This window comes from Malania oleifera, chromosome 13 (assembly GCF_029873635.1).
Source record: "Malania oleifera isolate guangnan ecotype guangnan chromosome 13, ASM2987363v1, whole genome shotgun sequence".
Taxonomy (NCBI): Eukaryota; Viridiplantae; Streptophyta; class Magnoliopsida; order Santalales; family Ximeniaceae; genus Malania; species Malania oleifera.
Genome location: NC_080429.1, coordinates 31,652,559 through 31,673,525, shown reverse-complemented (window position 1 = coordinate 31,673,525; position 20,967 = coordinate 31,652,559).

Genomic DNA, 20,967 nt, shown 5'->3' with positions numbered 1-20,967 from the left:
CATGCGCAAGACATAAGAAAGTAGAAGAAAAGAAGAAGAAGAAGAAGAAGAAGAAGAAGAAAGAAAGAAAAAAAAAAAAGGAAAACCAAAAGAAAACAAAAACAAATCTCCAGCAACTTCTAGCTTTAGGATAATAATAATAATAATAATAATAATAATAATAATAATAATAATAATAATAATATATTTAATTAATATTAATAATAATATATTTTATTAATAAAAATAAAAATAAATTTTAATTATTTTTTTCCTTTTTTTTAAATTCGATTAATTAATTAATTAATATATATTTTTTTTTTGGAATCACCTCACTAATCTTGTATAGCCTTTTATAGGGTTATTACATTCTTCCCTCCTTATAAAAATTTTGTCCTCGAAATTTGCTTATTTATCAGTTTTCCATCCTTAGAGAGAAAACATCCCAATTTTATTAATTACCCTCACTTATGGCAGAGGAACACCGTGGTTACAACGAGGGTTCTGGAGATTACAACTTTTCCCAAATTCTCCCAAAACCATTCATATTTCAAACCTAAAAACCCTATCTATCCTACGTTACACTATATAAATAAAAATATACAATATTATTCATTTTATTCTGACTGGCTCAACTCTAAGCTCCATTGAATAAGTGTGGATATCTCTGGCGTATCTGATCCTCCAGTTCCTAAGAAGCTTCCTCAACTGCATGATTGCACCACAAAACTTTAACTAGTGGAATCTTCTTCGTACGTAGCTCTTGTTCCTTCCAGTCAAGAATTTGCACTGGCACTTCCTCATAAGCTAAAGTGTCTCTCAACTCCGGTGCTTCATAGCTGATCACATGGGAGGGGTCTGGGACATATTTCCTCAGCATAGCAACCTGGAATACGTCATGGATCCTAGACAACACCGGTGGTAATGCCAACTGATAGGCAATTGGACCCACTCTTTCAAGAATCTCGAATGGTCCAATATACCTAGGGCTCAGCTTACCCCTCCTCCCGAACCTCATAACACCTTTCAGCGGTGCCACCTTTAGGAATACGTGATCTCCTATGTCAAACTCCAGTTCTTGCCGGTGAATATCTGCATAACTTTTTCGTCGGCTCTGTGTTGTTCTGATCCTGTCCCTAATGAGTCTGACTTTATCTTGAGTCTGCTGTATTAGCTCTGGCCCTACTATCTATCTCTCTCCAACCTCATCCCAGTATAACGGGGAACGACAACTCCAGCCATAAAGCGTCTCATACGGTGCCATCCCAATGCTGGCCTGGTAGTTATTGTTATACGCAAACTCAACCACTGGCAAATACTGCATCCAACGACCTCCAAAGTATAGCACACATGCTCGCAACATCTGTCTGAGGATGAAAAGATGTGTTGAATGACAAATGAGAACTCAAGGCCCCTTGCAAACTCTTTCAAAAACGAGATGTTAACCATGGGTCTCTATCTGAAATTATGGACACTGGGACGCCGTGGAGCCTAACTATCTCGTAGATGTATAACTCAGTCAATCTGTCCATGGAGTAGCTAACTCTGATCAGTAAAAAGTGGGCAGTCTTTGTGAGTCGATCCACCACTACCTAGATAGAGTCTTATCCATGCAATGCCGACAGCAATCCCGTGACGAAACCCATCGCTATATGCTCCTACTTCCACTCAGGAATGTGGTCCTACTTCCACTCAGGAATGTGGAGTGGCTACAATGATCTCGACGGTCTCTGATGCTCAACCTTTACTTTCTGGCACATTGAACACTGATCCACATACTGGGCTATCTCCCTCTTCATGCTGCTTTACCAGAAGGACTCTTGAAGATCCCGGTACATTTTAGTGCTACATGGATGTATAGTATATAGGGACCGATGCGCTTCCTCTAGGATAACCTTCTTGATCTCAGGGTCGACAGAAATGCATAACCTAGTACGGAACCTCAAGGCTCCATCATCTAAAATTCTAAACTCTGTTTCCTGACCATCTTATACCTTCTCCATAAGTTTTACTAGTTCTGCATCATTCCTCTGACCTGCTTTAATCCTATCTTGTAGAGTCAGCTGCAAAATCAAGTCAGCAGTAAATGTCTGGTGATTGCCCTCTACTAGCTCCACACTGAGTCTCTCCAGATTCATCTGGATCAGATGCTGAATCTCCACTACAGACATAGATGAACCCATTGATTTTCAGCTCAAAGCATCAGTGGCCGCATTAGCCTTTCCTGGGTGGTAGCTAATAGTGCAGTCATAATCCTTTATTAGCTCCAGCCATCTCCTCTACCTCATATTTAATTCCTTCTGTGTGAAGAAATACTTTAAACTCTTATGGTCAGTAAATATCTCACACCTATCTTCATATAAATAGTGCCTCCAAATCTTCAGCATGTAAAGAACCGCTGCCAACTCCAAATCATGGGTAGGGTAGTTCTTCTCACATTCTTTCAACTCTCATGAAGCATAAACTATCACTCTCCCTCGCTACATCAACACGCATCCGAGCCCTTTATGGGACGCATCACTGTAAATCACAAACCCCTCTTCTCCTGAAGGAATCATCAACACAGGTGCAGCGATGAGTCGCTGCTTCAATTCCTGGAAGCTCTGTTCACATTCATCAGACCACTCGAACTTCACTCCTTTCCTGGTCAATCTGGTCAATGGGCCTGACAGTCTAGAGAAGCCCTCAACAAACCTGCGGTAGTACCCAACTAATCCCAGGAAACTCCTGATCTTGTGCACATTGTTTGGTCGTACCCAGTCTACTACCGCCTTAATCTTACTCGGATCAATAGAAATACCACCCATGGATATAACGTGTCCAAGGAAGGTAACCTATTCCAGCCAGAACTCACACTTCTTGAGCTTCGCATAAAACTTCTTCTCTTACAATACCTGAAACACTATACTCAGTTGCTCCTTATGCTCCTCTAGGCTCTTCGAATACACCAGTATATCATCAATAAACACTACCACAAACTGATCCAAATACTGGTGAAAGACCCTATTCATCAAATCCATAAACACCGCAGGAGCATTCGTCAAACCAAACGGCATAACTAGAAATTCATAATGGCCATACCGTGTTCTAAATGCCGTCTTCGGAACATCTTCCGCCCTGACTTTCACTTGATGATACCCGAAGCGTAAATCTATCTTCAAAAATATCTGTGTCCCCAATAACTGGTCAAACAAATCATCAATACACGGGAGCGGGTATTTATTCTTGATAGTCACTTTGTTTATTTCTCGATAGTCGATGTACAACCTCATCGAGCCATCCTTCTTCCTCACAAATGAAAATGGTGCTCCCCAGGGCAACACACTGGGCCAAACAAATCTCTTATCTAATAGCTCCTAGAACTACTCTTTCAATTCTTTCAACTCTACCAGTGCCATTTTATATGGCGCCTTCGAAATCAGCGCTATCCCAGGAACCAAATCAATAACGAACTCTACCTTATGATCAGGAGGTAGTGCCGTCAAATCCTCGGGGAATACATCAGGAAAATCCCTCACCACTAGGATATCCTCCAGCCTTAGCTCCCCTTCTGATACTGCCTTCACCCAGGATAAATATCCATGATAGCCTTCTGATAGCAATCTACATGTCTGAATAGCAGATAATAACTTAGGTGGGGTGCGTACACGTGATCTCACGAATCTGTACTCCTGTCCCTCTGGAGGTCTGAACACTACCTCCCTCTGATGGCAATCAATGCTGGCATAGTGGGCAGCTAACGAGTCCATTCCCAAGATTACCTCAAACCCATGCATATCAAGAACCACCAGATTAGCTTACAAAGACCTCCCCTATTACCCACCGGACAGTCTCCGAGTATCTTTCTACAAATCCCTACAGCCCCAGTCAGAGTAGCAACAGACAAACTAATATCTAACTGCTGAGGCTCAAACCCACACAACTTAATATAATCCCGGGCGATAAAAGAATGAGTCGCCCCAGAATCAAATAAGACAATAGCTTTAAATGACAGTATTAAAACAATACCTGTCACCACATCTCCTGTCGCCTCAGCATCTCCTGGTGTCAGTGCATAAACTCGTTCTGGGGTAGTATTCCTCTACTATCCACCTCGAGGTGCCTGATAGCCTCCTCTGTATGGTAGAGGAGCAGCCGCTACCGCTGGCAGTGCCTGACAGTTCCTCGAAAAATGCCCACGCTGGTGGCATTGTAGTAAAAAACCTCCCTCGCTCGGCACTCTCCTGGGTGCCTCCTCAATAATCTGGGACAAGGAGAGAGCATCTGTCTACCCTGCACTGCTCTCTCTCCTCCTCCCTGTCGTCATCCCCCTCTGCTATCATATCTCCTCCATAGCCCGCGACTGGACCCTACTTGAAGATCAGAAGGCACAGGCCTCTTCCTCTAGATCTGAGCTGTTGTGCCTCTCTGTATGCTGCTCTCAATTACCGCAGCCCTGTCCACTATCTTTAAGAAGGTCTGAGCTCAAAAACCTACCACCTGCTCATACAGATTCTACCTCATGCCCTCCTCAAACTTCCTCGCCTTCCTCTCCTCATCTGGCACCATATACAGGGCGAACCGAGACAGTTCAACAAACCTTGCCGCGTAATGCTGCACCGTCATAAACGCTTGTGTCAGATACAGAAACTTTGACGCCTTCGCACCCCTGTCCGTAGCAGGAAAGTACCACTCGAAGAAAATCTCCCTAAAGCAACTCCATGTCATCATTATAGGATTCGACCTCTACTCCTCTAGTACTCTCACTGACCTCCACCAGCGCTTTACCTCCCCAGTCAATTTAAATGTGGCAAATAACACCCTCTGCTCATCTGTACATGAGAGGACTGTCAATATATCCTCTATGCCTTGAATCTAGTTCTCTGCTACCAGTGGGTCCGCTCCTCTAGCAAAAGAAGAGGGTCGCATACACATGAATTGCTTGATTGTGCAACTCCGCTCCCTCGAGCTCCTGGCCATTTCAGCCATCACCTGTTGAGTGACGCTACGCAATACCGTGTCAGGGTCTGCACCACCCATACTAGAAGGTCCTACTCTATCACCTCCCGCATTTTTGTTGCTATTCCCCGGATCCATCCTACAAAGGGAGCAACTAATATCAACATACAATTACTAACACACAACCCATACACCGCTATAACTCATAAATTACTCTTCTATCTACATCCTTAATCCCTATTTAGGATTCAACCCTACCACTCAGAAACAATACCCAATGATAGTATCCATGGTTTTCTTAAATCGTCACCCTAGGAAAAACATAGAAACAACCCCAGGGATTGTTAACGTGGCCGATTTGTGGATGTTGTTTATGATGACGTGTAAATTATTTATTATTGTTTATATAAAAAAAATTTGTATGAAAATCGGGGCATCACAGTTTGGTATCAAAGCCTATGTTGCTAGGTTCTGTAGACTTTAGTAGATAGCGTAATACAATACCAGAGTATTGGAGTGGATTTTGAGGGAAATAGGAGATGGGTAGATTGAAATGTGAGTTAGTGGTTGTTAGAGGATGAGGTGAGAATTTAGGATTCTATCTTGCGGCCTAGACCCGCAGTGGGTACCAGGTTAAAAATTATTTCATTATACAACCTAACAGTGGAAGACAGTATATACATATTAGTCAGAACACCATACAGAGTATCAATATACATCTATATACATCACCATAACAAACTCAAAAACAATTCAACTATAGGGGAATTACACCTCCCCTAGTCCAGAAACTCACCCTGGGTGTCAGTGTCCCAGCTCCCTATGATCACGGAGCTCTATCACCTGGCCTATCCCTGTTCCCTGAAAAAATTAGATAATTTGGGTGAGACACATCTCAGTAAGAAGGAATAAATTATTTACAGTGTATGGCCATATGAGTACAATTATAATACACTTTACTTTTCAAATCATCATTTCACTTGAGAAAATACACTGGCAAATATATTCTCATAGTCATATAGATATACAACACAAGCTTTTATAAGCTTTAAAACCATTTCTCAAATTCAATGATTTCTAACACACATTTACTAACAAAGTTCCTGGGAATAGGGAAGATTACCCGCCCATACAAGTAGCTTCCCTCTGCCCTAACACGTTATGCAACCTAGTATGGCCACATTTGATACCTATAAGGGCACTCACCTTACTTAGCAAGCCCTCAGGCAGAGAGTTTCATTTCGCCTCAATTATTTATTTTATAAAACACACACTCTTTCATTTTTCATAATCATTTCCCATTTCAACTCATTACATATCTATGTATACATAAATTCACATTTATGTACTTTACATAATACATTAGATCACATAATTCCAATTCTCAACACATTTACGATTTCCATACTGAGCATACCTCCCCAACAACATCAGTAGGAATCTCACAACACAATTTTCATACTGAACATACCTCCCCAAAGGTATAAGTAGGAACTTTACAACACAATTTCCATACTGAGCATACCTCCCCAATGACATTAGTAGGAACTTCACCACACAATTTCCATACTGAACATACCTCCCCAACGACATCAGTAGGAACTTCACACACAAAATCTCCCTACTGAACATACCTCCCCAACGGCATCAGTAGGAATTTCACACACACACACACACAGTCTTTATACTGAGCATACCTCCCCCACGACATCAGTAGGAACTTCACACACATAGTCTCCATACTGAGCATACCTCCCCAACGGCGTCAGTAGGAACCTCACACACACACACACAGTCTCCATACTGAGCATACCTCCTCAACGACATCAGTAAGAATTTCACACACACACACACACACAGTCTCCATACTAAGCATATCTCCCTAACGGCATCAGTAGGAAAGGAATACCACCCACCCGCAACTATTGTGCGATATTGGCATATCATCAATCATATTTCAGTATATCTCAATTCAATTTAATATAAATATTCTCATTTCAATATTTTCTCAAAAAATACACATCATTATATTTCACATTTTTCAACACATGTCATGTGCCACATAATTTTCATCTAATACTCATAATATGTTAATTTCACACTGCAAAGCATCACAATTTAATATTACTCAAATGTCACACAATTTATCTAATATTTATATCATAATAATTTTCAGGAAAAATACCGTATATTCATTTTCACATATTAATTCACACAGTAATTATAAAAATACTGTTATAATTTATTCCCCTTACCTGTCTTACTAAAAGCCTTGTTAACACCCTGATCCTACACCCTTGGCGCCCGAAACTCAACTCCTGCAATTTACATTTTCCCTAGATTAACTTATTTCTCCCAAAATAATACTCAACTAACCTTCTCTAGGCTTCATACATGTCACAACCTGCTCATTTTTCACATATATATTTTTTTCTTTTCCTTTATATATATATATATATATATATATATATATATATATATATATAAATCATCATCATACATTCCAGCTCAGCAAGTCACAATCCTCCTAGACCCATGGGTACCAGGGACACATCAGAACATTCAACAGAAGCCTACGCAGCAGGAAACATACAATCATATACATCATATATCATATATCACAATAACCAAAGTTACTACAATCACTATGTTTCTGTATATACAACCCCAAAAATGTAATTTAGGGACAATCCCCACAAAAACCCAACTATCCCTACCAAAACTTACCTTTCAAAAAGGGCAACAACTATTTTAGATCAGCGGGGCTTTTCCCGCTCTCCTATTAGGGGCTCCTGAAAAGTTTGTAAAATTCAGGAGTGAGACACCTCTCAGTAAGGGAAATAAATTAATATCAGTGTGTGACAACATGAGTAATCTGTGTTCTACATATACCATACATAACATATTCAGTACTGTTTTATCAAATCTAGGGAAACTTATATATAAATCAAACATGGTAGAAAATATTTTGCATTTTCATAACATATCTCATCTCATATCATAATAATAATAATATAAAACAATCCTAGTAGGTTAGCTGGCTATTGTCATGTATTACCCCCACATGACTGGGTTGTGTGGCCCAAAGGCGGGACCTGACAATGGTTAACCGACCACTGCCAAGTCAAACAGTAGTCTGTAGGTCCGATGGGTCTGCCAGACCTAGTCCATACACCAAGGGCGATCACAGCACACTTCTTTAAAATAACCACATCGACCATTCAATCTCACACCACTCCGTATAGTGGTGTTAACACAGATATCATGATCATGAAGACCATGGACACATAGCAACGGTACCGTGCAAGTGCTAGCCTAGACCAAGCTAACCAAGTTCTGATATCATATAACATATACTGAAACTGTGATACATAAATATCTCATATCATTAATTATCAAACCATTCATATCAATTTGCACATATACATATATCATGAAAATCATCGGCCCGTATGCCGGTATTACACATTTTATCATAACTCGGCCCGTACACTAGCAAATCATAGCACAGCCCATACGTTGGCAAATCACATCCACATAGCATGGCCCGTACGCCGGAAAATCATAGCACAACCCATACGCTGGCAAATCACAGTCACATAGCACGGCCCGTACGCCGGCAAATCATAGCACAGCCCGTATGCTGGTAAATCACAGTCACATAGCACGGCCCATACGCCGGCAAATCATATAAAAATCTCGGCCCATATGCCAATTTTCCATCATAAAAATCTATACCATCCACATTCCCAGAAAATAGTATTTCACAACATTTTATACTCATGCCACTGAACAAATTTTCCACATATTCAACATATCATCATTTAAACAGTATTTTCTAAACATAAATCATATATATAAATATATTTATTTTTCCTGAAACCAAATGCTACATATATATTCATACATGCATTTTCTCAAAAAGAACTAGCTTAGTTTATCCCCTTACCTGATTCCTAAAAAGCTCCTAAGAAAATTTTCCCCACACCCGCAGGGTTCTCATCACAACACCTCTGAAAATGAAAATTCCCAGTATTAAACTTTAGTATTTCTAAGCGTATAACACTTTCCACAACAGTCACAACTCCAAATTTGACTTAAAAAGCCTTACCTCAACTTAGGGATGATTTTCAACCCGCTTTCACCAACAATCCGCTCCAGCAGATTTGGAGAGAACTTCCTCAGGAGCATCGTGGTGACTTCGGATTGTCGATCCGGCGTAAATCTGGCCCGAAATCGACGAAAGAAAGAGGAAGAACCGAAGGGGAGAGAGAGAGGAGAGAGTTAGCTTCTTAAAGAAGCTTAAAACCTGGATTTTTCATATTTATAGGACAGTGGATTTCATCGACGAGCCCGTCCTTCGTCGATGAATTCCCATTAATTTCATCGACGAAATTCAGTCTTCGTCGACGAATTTTCTTAAGCCTTCGTGGACGAATCCCCTGTATTCGTCAATGAAGCCCTGCTGAACCCCTTTTTCGTTATTCCTTCCAAAGTTCAATGTCGTCGACGGAATCGACGGCCTCCTTCTGTTTCCGATCTCCATTTCTCTTCCTCTTTATTATTTAAATTCATTTTTTTTATTCGGGTCGTTACAATACACCCTAAACTAATATTTAACACCCCCACTTACTTTCTTGAATTATGCTTGCGGGACCCAAAATTACACCCGCGGCGCTCACTCGAACCCTAAATTTCATAAATTCTACTTCAACTCCAGATGTTCAAAATTTTAGCATTCCTAAATTAATTTTGCCCACAACGATCCCACGAGAATTCCGTCCCACTAGAATTGTAGAAAATTATCCCTAAATTCTCGTGGTGGTGTCCATTCATCAATCAGGCTTATAATTTACAAGAAATTGAAGGAAAATAAGAAATTGACTTACCCCAGGAGATACGTCTACGCCGCTCCTACCACTGATCCACTCTGGTAGAAATAACGGCAGCGGAGAATAGAGTCTAACTCTATCTTCCGATTTTCGATTAGGCGAAAATCCATCACGAAATCGAGGAGAGAGAGAGAAAGAGAATGAGAGGAAAGAGAGAGAGAGTTTGTCATGCGCAAGACAGGAGAAAGAAGAAGAAGAAGAAGAAGAAGAAGAAGAAAGAAAGAAAAAAAAAAACCAAAAGAAAACAAAAACAAATCTCCTGAAGCTTCTAGCTTCAGGAGAATAATAATAATAATAATAATATATTTAATTAATATTAATAATAATATATTTTATTAATGAAAATAAAAATAAATTTTAATTATTTTTTTATTTTTTTAATCCGATTAATTAATTAATTAATTAATTAATTATTATTTATTTTTTTTGAATCACCCCACTAATCTTGTATAGTCATTTTTGGGGTTATTACATAAACAATGTTGCTCTTGATATCCACTGCCATTGTGTTCTGCGTCCAAGTTATGACCATGTCATTACACCTTAGTCAATGCTCCATTAAAGGATCATTCGGATCTTTCGGCTCACATTGAGTCTCATCTATGAAACCAAACTTTTTCTTTATCCTTAATGCCCTTTCATTGAATGAGCCCAGGAGTAGTAATTATTGGAATCTAAACAGTAAGTAACAAGCATGCCACCATTTGCATCATTGTTGTCGATGTAGAAAGGGCTGCTATGGTGATTAGGATCATGAAGAAGAGCTCCTAAGTTTTGTCCTCATTAGTTTGATTTTGGCTTTGATTTGGATTGGGGTTGGTGTTTGGAGGAGGATTACCAGTTACGAATTCCTCCTGTTCATGCTTTGATACCATGTTGAATTTTGGAGAGTGAAAAACTAAAGCAGAAAAATTACAAGGATGAAAGAATTACTCTTATTCAATTAATTAACTCAATGAACAGTAGCTCAAATATATAAATCTGTAAAGGAATGTTCTTATAACTAATTCTATACAAAGCATATTTCTATTAACACTTTACACTAAAAAATAAAAAGAATAAAATAATAAAAGGAATATTTATAGTGCTGCCTTGTCACTGAGAATAGCTAGCTTGATTCTTTCTCTATCTTTGCAATATTTTTAGGCTTCAATAAATAGGAATAAGACTTGCTCATATCAATTATAGCAGGCGATGACTAGCTTGTTAGATTACCAATTTACCTAAAAGTTTAAGCTATTAAGTTGCATACCAAAAATGTATATCAAGCTTTAACATAGCTTGGTCACAAAAAAGAAGGAAACATAAAAGGAAGCAACATCTAAGGTCAGCTCAATTAGTTTAAGCTCCAATGACTCGATGGCTTGGACACCAATCAGAGCAATTGATGGCCCTAGTAGTAAAAGACATTTTTTTGAGAAAAAAAATTCCTGGCGCCTCTAAAAGCTATCCACATGAATATTGATTCCTAATTAAAAGGTTTCACTCTTGTTGGCTTTATGGGAAGTCAGCAGTCAACCCTGTTGTGAGGGATCGTAGCAGTGGGCCCCAACTCGACAATGCTTGGCGTGCCAGCCCGTCGACACCCCTGCTTAGAATTGGTGCAGCCCCTCATGTCCACCCGACGCTTAGTGCGGGGCTCTGCGCTGCCGTTTAAAGGAAAAAGTTGTGCCCCTTCTACCACCAATTGGTTTTAGAAGAACCGATAGCGCTTGATCTAATACCAATTGTTGGCCTAATAAGGCTTATAATTCTTATTTTGATGATAACAAATCAAATGATATGTTTAAATATGTTTCAAGTAAAAGTTTTCAGGAAAATAACAGAGCTCAAGTGCATAAAAAAGTTCATGGATTACAAAGAACCTAAGAACAAAGTGATATTGAAAAGATCAAAGGAAAGATTGCAACTACAAAGATGATGGAAGATCAAGTTTGAAGACTATACGAATTATACTTTTAAGGATATTCTTAAATGTAACTACTTCAAAGTAAATCTCAAGTATAAAGTGATTTGAAGCTCATAGAAAGTAAAAAGTATGTTTTTATACATATACCCTAAAGAATAATTTTCAAATCAATAAAAAGAAAGAGTTTAAGAAAAGGAAATTTTTTTAAATAATGAAGGGACAAGCGACTGCCATGATGAGGCACGCGTCTGCTAAATTAAATAGAAGGTCTTTTTAAAATTCAGTAGCTAGACAGGCAACTGCCTAAACTGATAGGCGCCTGTGTGAATAAACCAGGCAACTGCCTGCATTCTGTGTTGAGAGTTGCTATGTGATAGGCGACTGCCACTCGAACATTGGCAATAAATTCCTCAATGAAAAGATTTTTTAAACCACATTTTTTAATACATTTATTTCAAAATATTTGGAAATGAATTTTAGAAATCTTTGGAAGTAATGGATGATTTCTAAAGACTCTATAAATAGTCTTAATCTCAACATTTTAAATAGAGATTAGAGAAAAGAAAGCATATAGAGAACATTTTATCGAGATATTCAATAGAGTTTTGAAATTGTGCGATCTTCTAAAGTTTTCAGATCTAGTGATGTTCAAACAAAATCTCTAATTCAAAAATATTCAAAGGCTTATAGATCAAAGTAAGTTTTTCAAAGGTTTTAAATCAACAAATCTTCAAGTATTCAAAATTCTGTTTTCAAAGGATCTATAACTCTTTCAAGGTTAAATCTCTGATCTGAAATTGATTTATATTTTGAAGCAAGTTTTCTAACAATCAGAATCTTTCATTTTCTTTGGAAAAATATTAAGTAATTCATACTAAGTATTGAGCTTGATATTTCTTATATTTGAATTACTTTGAGGTATAGAGTGAGTTGATTGTTGTACTAATTTACTCTATTGTGAGAGTTCTCCTTTGTACACAAATTTCCTCATTATCTTTCTAAAGCGATTCAAAGTTGTTGAATCGTTGAGCCAAATAAGGGGTTATTATTTGGAGAGGTAGGTTCTAGCCTAATCGAAGGAGTGTGTTGTAAATTGGTATTATTTCACCAGGTAACGGAACTGATATAGTGGAATCCTTTGGTGTTTTTGCCAAAGGCGAGGACGTAGGCTGTGTTGAAGCCGAATCTCATAAAAACTCTTGTATCTTTCTCTCTGATTTACTTTACATTTCTTACTTACTATTGTTATATGATTTATATGTGCAGGTTGCAGGTTCTAAATTGAGAAAGAAACAAAAAGTACTTGATATTTAGAAAGTACGTTTTGATTAATCGTTTGCAGAAACCTAAGAAGGGAGTACGTTGATTAATCTGCAGAAATCTTGATCAAGTAAAGTGTTTGCTAAGAGTTTACAGGGAAATCAACAAAAGTTTTTACATCTTGATTGAGTGATTGAATTATCATGATTTCATTGATTGATTTATAAATTTAAATTTCAATATTCTTGAGTGTGGCTATCATTTATATATTTATATATATATATATATATATATTGTTTTCTAGGTTGTTAAAATTAAAATTCGATAAATCATTAAAATATTAAAAAGAATCCAATTCACCCTCCCTCTTGGGAAGCTATTCCTCATTTCAACTCTCATTTAGTGTAGTAATTACAAATGTTTGTGTTAGCTTTAGTGGCTACACCATCATTGTTTAATGTGTTTTGATGATATTAACCTATATGTTATTCCTAGTGTTTTCCTATCTTTGTAGATCATGTTTAGTACAACATGAATTATTGGATCAAAGGCAAAGATCGGACCGAGTAGACGTCAAGAAGGAAAGATCAAATGGACATGTACTCAGAAGGACCCAAGCACAACCAAAGGAAGTTTAATTGTAGAATTATTTGTAATAAGGGTTGTGTGAGGTAGTATGTTTTGTAACTTTTGCGAGTGTGTTTCATGCATGATTTCTGAATAAGAGTTGAGCAAATGCATGCATACTAGGATACATGAGTATATAGGATTGCACTAAAGTCACAAACTCAATATTCATAATTTTCTAAGTTAAAACAAGAGTTTGTCAAATGAATCCTAAAACTCAAATATGTTTTCAAAAGGACAAGTTTTTAACATCCTAATTTTAAGAACATTTTTATACTTATTCCCGATTATGTTAAAACAAGTTTTATGTCCTAAAATTTCAAAGACAGTCAAGTATATTTATAAAATGAGATACTAAGCATATAAGATATCAAAATGGGTTTTCAAACATGTTTTACTAATCAAGATATCTTATATTCAAACAGTAACTCATTTGGACAAGTTTTAATCTTCATTAGGCTTAATATATTTCATATACTTTTGTTCAAGAATGTTTTAAGTTATTAAAATACTTTTTGACAAGGAAAAAAAAAGCAATCGTCTCTACCGTAGTGTAACCTTGAGTCCTGAACACTCTTTGGTATTTGGAGCATAACTTTTTTTTAGAAAAATCCAAAAAGGACGATCTTGGTGTACCTGAAAAGCTAAGACAAAATGACACAACTTTTATGTTGATGACATTTTCTAATTCAAGGCACTCATTGACGAACATAGGGCATTCATTGATGAGTGGCAGTGTGTGACTAGTCGACGAGGTAGCAATGCTCCAACGGGCGGAAAACGACTAGTTTACCAAATAAAATAATTTTTCTTCCCCCAAAAGGCTAGTTAATGGCTCCTAAGGCTCTTGATCTATAAATATAAACTATTAGACTTGTATTAACATGGTTTTGAAGGTTTTTTCATCATTCTTAGTGAAAAACATCTTTTTATATCAAAACCTAAGCACCTATTATTTTGCATTGTTGTTGTTCATTGACAAGTGCTCATTCTCTCTTACTCTTTAATTGTGTTTGATTTATTACTTGAGTGATAGTGTGAGGTTTTTTTTTTGTATTTAATATTTGCTTATTTAAGGAGCATCATATTGTATTTTCATTATCTTCTTGTAAAGGTTCTTTGTGAACCGTTTGGTAAAGGTTCTTTGTGAACCGAAAAGGCTCTTTGTGAGCTGGTAAGGATTTGTTCCTGAGTGAAGGCTCTTTGTGAGCGTGATAGGGATTTATTCCCGAGTTATAAGGCTTCTCTGCTGGTGAAAGAGTTCCTTAGTGGATTGTGGAATTCTTGGGTTGGTCCCAAGGCGTGGACATAGGCTTCTTGCCAAACCATGTAAAAATACCGGTGTTAATTTTCTCTACCCTTCTCTTCATTTTATTTGTCTTGTGCATGATTTAAATTTACTTATATTGTGATATAAATTCTTGAATCTTACTAAGAGTTTTTATTTTGTAAAAAAATATGCATTCTACAAAAAGAGCCTATTGAGCCCCCCTTTAGACTATATACTCCCAAGGTTGGAACGATTAACAGTTTGATATCATGTTCTACTAAGTCATGAGCATTTAGGAAATACACAAAGTTATTATGACTAGCCTCCCCTTAAGAATATTTTCCTACGTTTCCTAAAGATCCGACCGAAAGACACAACGAGCAATCTTTAAAATAAAAAAAAGCAATATCTTGCATCTAGTAATTAATGGCCAATTAATTATTAGGTTATTATTGAATAATTATTTAGGAGTTAAACAATTTATTTGGAAAATGATTAATCTGTATTTTGAAGATATCCAAAACTTGAAAATAATTTCATGGCCGAGAAGTGGTGAGCAATGATAAGTGTAAAGCAATATATAAAACAAAGAAGTTCAAAAGAAGCAATGGGTGTAACCTAGAAGATGAGGAGAATTAAAAGGGGATACCTCCTAACTAAAGAAATGAAATGAAGGGGCATACCCCTTCAAAGATATGTGACTCACTAGTAGTTAAAGGCACCTAACACTAAACGCCAAGAAGAAAGCTTCACCCATAAAAGGGCATACTCAGACGAGGTAAAACAACTTTAAGTAACACACTTTCTTTGTTCTTATTTATTTTCTCTTATTTCTTTCATTTTTGACTTAAGTTTCGAAGAGATCTCTTATAGTATATTCTAAGTCCTTTTAGTTTTTCTATTATCTTTTCATGAAATTGATATTGTAGATCAATTCGGTAAAATTCAGCAGCAATAATATTGAAATAATTTCAATTTTTACATTTTTAACATTTTAAAATATTTTTACAATCCTATATTATGCCTTATGCTATGCTTTAGGTGTATGAATTTCAAGATTTAGATTTGGAATTGTGTTAATTTAAATCAAACGCAATATAAAATTGTGTTGACTTTTTTCCAAATCAATACAAAACCAAATTTAGGCCCCAAAATGTATACCCCCAAACGCTAACTTATTTAATTTATAATTATGAAACACATACATGTGTCTTATGTTTGAGAATTTGGAGTTCGAAGCTTTGATTTAGAATAAATTTGTATTTGTTGTGAAAATTGAATCCACAATAGAATAAAACGATCTTACAAATGCAGCAATCAACGGTGAAATATACAGAACAATAATCACACAGATTATAATGAAAGCAATAACAATGAGACTAAGAATAATGTGGTTCGGCAATGCCTACATCCACGGGAGTAATCAACAATGTAATTCTTACTATCTTGTGTCCAAAGACACTTTGTTACATAGTACAATATATATTTATAAGTTTCCCAGAGACTTTCCCTCCAAACCCAACCTGTCCAATGTCCTAGTTCAAATTTTGAAAACAAACGCTAAGTAACCAAGCCAAACCGTCAATAATTATTGTCGACGGTTTAATACTTAGAGCAAAATCATCAACACTTTGCAGAGATTTTGTCAACAATTTAATACCAAGAGCAAACAGTCGATGTAACAAGTTCAAAACCGTTGATTATTCCACTGAATCTGGACCAAACCATCGATGTTACAAGGTAACCATTGACGATTTCCTTCTACAAGTCAGCATTCCTATTTTATTCATGTTTTCTCTTTATACATGCCTTCCACTTAATCATATAAGCCACATATTACAACAATCTCCACCTTGGCGAATATACGCCTCTTAGGAGAAAACTGCAAACATAAACCTGCTGCTCCACTTTGACCTTGGGACATTTGGTTGAGACCACCTCCCTTCTAGCAACTAGAAACATTCAGAAAGTCTAAGCAATGCTTGAACTTATCCGTGGTAACCGGCTTCATGAAGATATCCACTGCGTTCTCAAAAGTATGAACTTTCTCAAGTACAAATTCACCTGAAGAGATCAACTCTCGGATCCTGTGGAACCTCACATCTATATGTTTGGTTTTTGCATGATGCACTTAATTCTTTTCCAAATAGATGGCACTCTGGCTGTCACAACGCAACTCAACTGCACCTTGCTATATGCCTAGCTCCTTGAGTAAACCAGTAAACCATAACACTTCCTTGGCAGCTTTAGCGACTGTCATATACCCCAACTCAATTGTTGATAATGCCACTAGAGATTGTACCATGGACCTCCAAAAAATGGATCCTCCCACAAAGGTGAACACGTACCCTATTGTAGTCCTCCTATCTTCTAGATCCCCTGCATAATCTGCATCAACATACCCCACAACTGACGAATTACTTTATTGCTTGCTAAACAAGAGGACATAGTGAGAAATACCCCATAAGTATTTGAAAATTCATTTGACGACATCCCAATGTTGTCAACCTGGATTTGAAAGGAACTCACTTACCACACTGAAATCTTGTGCCAGGTTCGGCCTTTTACATACCATAGCATATATTAAACACCCCACTACACTAACATAGAGGACCTTTGACATGTCACGGATATCATCATCTGTCCTTGGACATTGAGCGGTAGACAATTTAAAGTGATTCGCTACTGGTGTACTTACCGGTTTTGCATCAGCCATGCTAAATCTCTCCAGCACCTTCTCCACACAACTTCTTTGAGATAACCACAATCTCCCTGCAGTTCTATTGTCAAGCCCCAAACCCGATAATGGGACCCAGGGGTGAATAAGTAATCTAACCTGTCCCTGTATCATACAAATCATCAATGACACAGTACCATGAATGAGGGTCCGACCCCGCGGGGTTCTCAGGCATCCTATACATATCCATACACATCACAGATATACAGCCAAAAAAGGTATTTCTATACATATTCTATACCATAACAGAGTTTATACAAAAGAACTAGGATCTATAATACAAAACACAACCTAGGTGTCAACCCAAAACCACAAAAGACAACCCAAAACAGTCCTAGTACTTACCCAAGTACCTCTCGCAGTACACCGACCACTACACTCCCAACACAAGGACGCTAGTTGCGGCTACTGGAAGGACCTGAAAAATATGTACGTACACTAGGGGTGAGACACCTCTCAGTAAGGAAGAATCGAGTTATATCGGTATGTGGCATATTGAGTGTTATCATGACATACTAACATGCACAGTTCAAACAGTTACAACAGTTCCAATATTTTCACTAAACAAGTAATACAATCTGTTGTCGTCACACCTTTCAGCCGAAGCCGAACTGTCTGGTGGTATTTCACACCCTTCAGTAAAAATCGACGATCTGGTGATATCTCACACCCTTCGGCAAAAGCCGACAGTCTGATGATATTTCACACCCTTCGGCAAATGCCGGTGCCCCGGTAACCTGGCATAGCATTAGCCCACAGTGTTGAACCGGTGCAGATCTGGTGTTTTCACACCCTTCAGCAAAAGCCAACTGATTTAGTGGTATTGCGCACTCTTTGGCAAAAGCTGAATTTCAAAACCTGGAACAATTCGGAACCTCGTTCCTATTTCATTTCATCAAAACACAACACATACATATTCATATAACCAAACAATTCCACACCCATTTGGTAATCTAAAATCATGATTTTCCAAACATATACAGTTTAAACAAGTCAAGGCACGACCATCCCTGTGACACAATATATATCATAATATATTAACGGTTTTCCAACAAAACCAGGGATGCAACCCATCGCCCCCTTTTTCCCAAAACACAACATGAAAAACCCATAATTTTACCTGTTAGATTCCCCCAAATGAGTAACCAAAATGCACAAAGAACCATGAACCATAGTTCTACCGAGTCCAATGTCAAAAATAACTATCATAAACTGAATCCCCTTACCTTTCTCCAAACGACAAATCCTGAACTCTACGGCCCCTAAACAGCGAACCAAGTTCCCAAAACCTATAAACCACAGTACAGAATATACTCACATTTCTATTTCCTCTATAACTACCGAAACAGAATTGAAAACAGAGCCTTACCTCAATTTCGAGCCAAAACCTGAAAATGCCTGGAACGAAGATCCAACCCATAAATCTTGTAGAGAATCCTTCCCTAATCCTCATGGTAACATCGGATCGACGATTCCCGCAGCGTATGGAGAAGAAATCTAGAGAGAGAAATAGTATGTTGATTTCCTAGAGAGATAGAGAGAGAATTTGAGATTTCTTAGCTGAGAAGTAATGAAAATGGATATTTATAGCCCTTTGACTCGGCTCCCCTCTTCGACGAGATGGCGTCTTCATCGACGAGGCACTAAAGATAATTCGTCGACGAGACGGTGACCTCGCCGACGAGCCTGAGATTTTTGGATTCTTGAAACCCCTCGGCTTCTCCTCGTTGACGAGCTCCTGCATTTCGTCACCGAGCAACATAAGGGCTTCTTCGATGAACTCTGGCTTCTTCGACAAAGCCTGCTCAATTTACCATTTTACCCTTCTTTTAATTAATTAAATCCATATATCACGGTTTAGGTTCTTACTACCTCCTCTCCTTACAAAAATTTCATCCTCGAAATTTGCAATCTCTCATTCATGAACTCATTCACACAACCAAACACATGCTCTCAACTCTAGAAAGAACTGGCGACTACGTAAACAGTCTCAGGAGTTCACAATGCACACACTTCCTAAGACTAACCACCTATTCCAATACAAAGTAGGGTAATGTACACATACTCAGAACAACTGTGGATACTTCCAGCATATTTCCACTTCCAATTCCCAAGAAGCTTCCTCAACCTCGTGATTCCGCCACAATACCTTCACTAACGATATGTCCTTAGTACATAGCTTCTGAACTTTACAGTCTAGAATCTGAATAGGTACCTCCTCATATGCTAAAGTATCCCCAATCTTCAAGTCTTCGTAACTAATAATATGCAATGGATCCAACACGTACCTCCTCAACATGGATACGTGAAACACATCGTGGATCCTTGAGAGTGCTAGGGGTAGTGCAATCCTATAGGCTACAGGACCTACTCGCTCAAGTACCTCGAATGGTCTAATATACCTCGGGCTCAGCTTGCCTTTCTTCCGAATCTCATCACCCCCTTCAACGGAGCGATCCTCAGAAATACCTTACCCCCCACTTCGAACTCTAACTCACGACGGCGAACATCTGCGTAACTCTTCTGCCGACTGTAAGCTGATTTAATCCTATCCCGGATCAAACCCACCTTCTTATACACCTATTGTATAAGTTCAGGTCCTAACACATGACGTTCACCAACCTCATCCCAATACAGAGGAGATCGACACCTCCGACCATACAGAGCCTTGAACGGTGCCATCCCGATACTCACTTGGAAGCTATTGTTATAGGCGAATTCTACCAGTGGCATAAACTGTATCCAGCTACCACTGAAGTCTAACACACAAGCCCGCAACATGTCTTCCAAGATCTGTATTGTCCTCTCCAAGTGTCCATCAGTCTGGGGGTGGAACGCTGTACTAAAAGTAAGCTTCTTTCCCAGTGCTTCCGGCAAGCTCGTCTAGAATCGAGAAGTAAACCTTGGGTCTCGATATGACACAATGGACACTGGTACCCCGTGCATTCTAACTATCTCATGCACGTACATATCTGCTAGCGTACTCAAAGGGTAGCTAACCTTCATTGAAAAAAAGTGAGCATATTTCGTCAACCTGTCCACGATCACCCAAATAGCATTCTGCCTGTGAAGTGCTCGTGGCAATCCGGTCACAAAATCCATGGAAATATGCTCCCATTTTCATTCCGAAATAGCTAAGGGCTGTAACGGCCCTACCGGCCTCTTATGTTCAGCCTTTACCTGCTGACACATCAGACACTGCTCCACAAACTAAGGAATCTGCCTTTTCATACCACTCCACTAGAAGGTTTCGCACAAATCTCGATACATCTTCGTACTACCCAGATGTACCGTATACAACAAACGATGCGCTTCCTATAGAATCATCCTTCTAATCTCATCATCGTTTGGAACA